Source organism: Pinus tabuliformis, chromosome 3_1 (assembly GCF_031772625.1).
Source record: "Pinus tabuliformis cultivar Carrire ecotype Pingquan chromosome 3_1, CPIR1, whole genome shotgun sequence".
Lineage (NCBI taxonomy): Eukaryota > Viridiplantae > Streptophyta > Pinopsida > Pinales > Pinaceae > Pinus > Pinus tabuliformis.
This window is the reverse complement of record NC_142301.1, coordinates 225,953,458-225,959,100: the sequence shown is the minus strand read 5'-3', so window position 1 is coordinate 225,959,100 and position 5,643 is coordinate 225,953,458.

Genomic DNA, 5,643 nt, shown 5'->3' with positions numbered 1-5,643 from the left:
TATATTATGTATTGTTGACTGATTCTAGTGAACCAAAATGTTATGAAGAAGCAGTGCAGGTAGAAACTAGGAAGAAGTGGGAGCAAGCCATGAAAGAAGAGATGGACTCCTTAGCACATAACCAGACTTGGGACTTAGTCAGGTTACCTGCAGGTAAAACAACATTGCAAAATAAATGGGTTTACAGGCTGAAGGAAGAAGATGGAGGTAGAAAAAGGTACAAAGCTAGACTTGTGGTGAAGGGGTTTGCACAAAAGAAAGGTATAGACTTTGATGAGATATTTTCTCCTATTGTGAAAATTACTTCAATCAGAACTATTCTAAGTCTAGTAGCAGCTGAAGATTTGCATCTTGAGCACTTAGATGTAAAGACAACCTTTCTCCATAGGGATTTGGAGGAAGAGATATATATGCAGCAGCCACAAGGATATGAGGTAAAAGGGAAGGAGAAACTAGTGTGCAGGTTGAAGAAGAGCTTGTATGGTTTAAAACAGGCTCCAAGGCAGTGGTATCTAAAATTTGATAGGTTTATGTCTGAACAAGGTTATACTAGATGTCACTCTGATCATTGTGTTTATCTCAAAAGGCAAAATGATGGCAGCTATATTATATTGTTATTGTATGTAGATGTTATGCTTGTTGCAGGTTCTAACATGCAGGAAATAAATGTGCTCAAAAGGAAATTGGCAAACTCATTTGCAATGAAGGATTTGGGTGCTGCAAAATAAATCCTTGGTATGAGAATAACTAGAGACAGGAAGAATCGCAAATTAGCGTTGTCTCAAAGTGAGTACATAGAAAAGGTGTTTAAAAGGTTTAATATGCAGAATGCAAAACCAGTTAGTATATCTTTGGCTAGCCATTTCAAATTAAGTAAGGAGGCATGTCCCAAGACTCAAGAAGAAATGGCTCATATGTCTAAAGTTCCATATGCATCAGCAGTTGGAAGCTTAATGTATGCAATGGTCTGCACAAGGCCTAATATTGCACATGCAGTGGGAGTTGTAAGTATGTACATGAACAATCCAGGAAAAGAACATTGGATGGCAGTGAAGTGGATTCTCAGGTATTTGAGAGGTACCACAAATCAAGCATTATGCTTTGGTGGTTCAAACATTGCTCTGCGGGGATATGTTGATGCAGATATGGCAGGTGACAGAGATAGCAAGAGGAGCACTACAAGATATGTGTTTACTGTAGGTGGAATAGCTATCAGTTGGGTTTCAAAAATCCAAAGTGTTGTTGCACTTTCAACAATAGAAGAAGAGTATGTTGCTGCTACAGAGGCTAGTGAAGAAATGATTTGGCTACAAAGGTTTCTGGATGAATTGGGTAAGAAGCAGGAGTTGGGCAGGTTATACAGTGACAGCCAGAGTGCCATACATCTTGCAAAGAACTCTGCATTTCCTTCCAAGACTAAACATATACAGCTCAAGTACCATTTCATATGGTTAGCATTGGAAGATGGACAATTGAAGCTGGAAAAGATACACACTAGCCAGAATCCTGCAAATATGCTAGCAAAAGTTGTAACCAGGGAGAAACTGAGAATCTGCTCAGTTTCAATTGCTCTTCAAGTATGATGAAGAAGATGAGAAACAACAAGGTCCAAAGAGGAGTCATTGTCCAGCAAATGAAGCAGTGGTGGAGTTGCTATAATCAGTCTCCAAGTGGGAGATTGTTGGGTGTGGAGACTGAGAATTGTATTGCATCTATGTAGATCTGTATTCTGAGCTAGGAAGAGAGAGGAGATTGAGAGCAAAGGGGGTGTTATGGCGGATCTGTTTTCGGTTGTATCTCTTCAGTTTGCTGGATAACATAATGAAAGAAGGACTGGTTGTTTCTCCGTGGATGTAACTCAAACTGGGTGAACCACGTATATCTGTGTCTCTCTTGTTTTATGTTTTTCCTGTGTTTATATTTCTGCAATATTTTATGTGTTCCATTGCTCCATAATATATAATTTTCTAACACGAGAAAGAAGGCAGCCAGAAAGGTATAGTCCATCTTATTTCTGTTCAAATTTTGCTTTATTTATTACTGATGATGATCTTAGAACTGTGAAGGAAGCAGTAGATTCAAAGGATGGAAAACTTTAAAAAGAGGCCATGGTTGATGAAATGGCATCTTTGCACAAAAATGAGGCTTGGGATCTAGTGGAGTTGCCGGTTGGAAGGAAACCCATTGGCAGCAAATAGATATTCAAGAAGAAGACAAATGCAGAAGGAAATGTGGAGAAATACAAAGCTTGGTTGGTAGCAAAAGGTTATTCCTAGGTGTCAAGAATTTATTTTGGTGATATTTCTTCTCTTGTTGCCAAGGTAACTTCTATTAGATTACTTTTATCTGTTGTTGTTGCTTTTGATTTTGAGGTAGAATAGATGGATGTGAAGACAACATTTCTTCACAGGGATCTGGAAGAGGAGATCTACATGAAGCAACCTGAAGGTTTTACGGTGAAGGGTAAGAAAGAACTAGTATGCAAGTTAAAGAAGTCTTTGTATGGGTTAAAACAATCACCAAGGATGTGGTATCAGAAATTTGATACATTTATATGAGCACTTGGCTTCACCAGAAGCAAAGAAGATCATTGTGTGTATTTTAAATTAATTGGTGACCGTGTTATTTATCTAGTCTTGTATGTGGATGATATGTTGCTAGTTGGAAATGACAAAGAAATTATCTGAGATTTGAAGACCCGTTTGTCCTCGAAATTCGACATGAAAGATCTTGGTGTTGCAAACTATATTTTAGGCATGGAAATTAAAAGAGATCAGACAAAGAGGAAGCTCTGGTTAAACTAGAGGAAGTATGTCGAGATAATATTGCAGAGGTTTAATATGCAGGATAGTAAACCGGTGAAGGTTCCTATTCCTGTAGGTGTAAAGTTATCTGTTGGACAGTGTCCCAAGACACAAGAAGAGGAAGAGGACATGTCCTGTGTTCCATATGCAAGTGCAGTTTGTAGCTTGATGTATGTGATGGTCTGTACTAGACCAAACATTGCACATGCAATGGGAGTACTGAGCAGGTTTATGTCAAAACCAGGGAAGGAGCATTGGACAGCAGTGAAGCAAATTTTCAAGTATTTGCGTGGCACTAGTGATTATGGTTTGTGTTACCAACGAAGACCAGGATTGGACAGAGTGTTGGATATTTGTGGCTTTGTTGATGCAGACTATGTTATGAAACCAGCTCAAGAAAAGATAGAAAAGATCAATCAACGCCTTAGAATTCAGCCTCTTCGAGGGGGCAACCTCCTTTACATTACATAAATGAACAATTCTTGGATGATTCAAATGACAAAACCTCCTTTCTATATATAGGAGTCTAAGGAGTCACAATATAATCCAGCCGACCTAACAATAATAATATAAAGCCACAAAAATAACAATAGAGGGATTCTATGGGCACATTAATAACAATATGGGGGCAATGAGGGCACAACAATATAAATAAGGGGTATAGCTACAATATTAATGGGGTAATCACTAGTATTATAGGGACCCAACATGCCCCTCTCCTTCAAAAAAGTGTTGCCCTCAACGCTTGAGTAGTTCTGGATATTTCTGCATAAAATTCTCATCCTCCCATGTGGAATCTTCAGCGGATAAGTTCTTCCACTTGATAAGGTACTCTGAAATTGATCGATTTCGTAGCTGTCGAGTTCTTGTTTCTATAACTGCTTCCGGTTCCAATATAATTTTTCCTTCCTCGTCAAGTTCTAGCAATATTGTTTGAACTGGGAGCTTGTCACCTATAACCTTCTTTAAGCATGAAACATGGAAAACTGGGTGCAATCGAGAAGCTGCAGGAAGCTCCAATTTGTATGCCATAGTACCAATATTTTGCAACACCTTGTACGGACCATAATACTTTGGTGATAATTTATTATCCTTCTTAGCTTGCTTGAGGGACATTTGCTTATATGGTTGTAGCCGTAGGAATACCCAATCACCTACATCAAAACTTCTTTCACTGCGATGTTGATCTGCCTGTTGTTTCATTCTATTATGTGCCAACACGAGGTTATCCTTTAAGAGTTGGAGGACTTGTTGTTGATGTTCGATGTGATGTTCCACTGCCTGAACCTTAGAATTTTCTCTTAAATATGATGTGATGGATGGTGGTTGATACCCATAAAGTGCCATAAATGGGGTCATTTTTGTTGCTGTATGAAAGGAAGTGTTATACCACCATTCAGCCAGAGGCAACCATTTGACCCATTGTGTCTGTTTATCAGATACAAAGCAACGAAGATATCCTTCCAAACATTTGTTTACTATCTCAGTTTGCCCATCAGATTGAGGATGATAAGATGAGCTATGAGCTAACTGAGTACCAAGACAAGAAAATAATTCTGTCCAAAAATTTCCAGTGAAAATGGGATCTCTGTCACTTACAATAATCTTTGGGTTTCCATGTAGCTTTTGAATTGTTTCCATAAATGCAGTAGAAACTGTACTGGCTTTAAATGGATGTGATAATGCACAAAAGTGTGCATACTTGGTAAGTCTGTCAACTACCACCATGATGACACTCTTTCCCTCAGACTTGGGTAAACCTGTGATAAAATCCATTGATACCTCCTCCCAACGTTGGCTTGGAATGGATAAAGGTTGTAATAGACCCGGTGTCTTAATTGTTTCAACTTTATTTTGTTGGCAAACCAAACATTCTGCCACAAACTTTTGAATATCTGATTTAAGGCCATCCCAAAAAAATTCCTTCTTAACCCTGTGGTAAGTTTTTAAAAATCCTGAGTGCCCTCCTAAGGGAGAAGTGTGCAATTCCATAAGAATCTTTTGTTTTAGCTGGGAATTCTTACAGAGGTATAAGCGATCTTTGTACCATAACGAATCATTTTTCCAGCTAAATGTATCAGACGTACTGGAATCTTGTTGTAGCTTTCGAATAAGTGCCCACACTTCTTCGTCATTCTTCCATTCCTCCTTTGCTTCATTTATCCAATCTGGTTGGATAATAGAAATGGCACACAACAATGCTTCCACATCCTCATCCTTTCTTGAGAGTGCATCTGCCACCACATTTTGCTTCCCTTTTTTGTAGATGATTTCAAAGTCATAACCCAACATCTTTGTGACCCACTTTTGTTGCTCTTCAGAGGATAATCTTTGTTCTAAAAAGTATTTAAGGCTATCATGATCCGTTTTTACCTTGAAGTGTCTTCCCATTAGGTAGGGTCGCCATTTCTTAAGTGCATGGAGTATTGCCAACATTTCCTTCTCATAAATAGCTTTTCCTAAAAACTTTCCCTTGATTGGACGACTTTCAAAAGCAATGGGTCTTTCATCTTGCATTAGAACAGCACCAATTCCATTTCCTGAAGCATCACATTCCACAATAAAGGTTTTTGTGAAGTCCGGTGTAGCTAAGACCGGTGCTTGGCACATTGCCTCTTTAAGATGTTTAAAGGCCTTTGTTGCTTCCGGAGTCCATGAAAATGCATCTTTCTTCAATAATGTTGTTAGAGGTGCTGCTATTCTCCCATAATTCTTAACAAACTTGCGATAATACCCTGTCAACCCAAGAAATCCGCGCAAATGCTTTATGGATGTGGGGATTTTCCATTCCTTAATGGCTTTAATTTTGCTAGGGTCTACCTTAACTCCTTCATGAGAT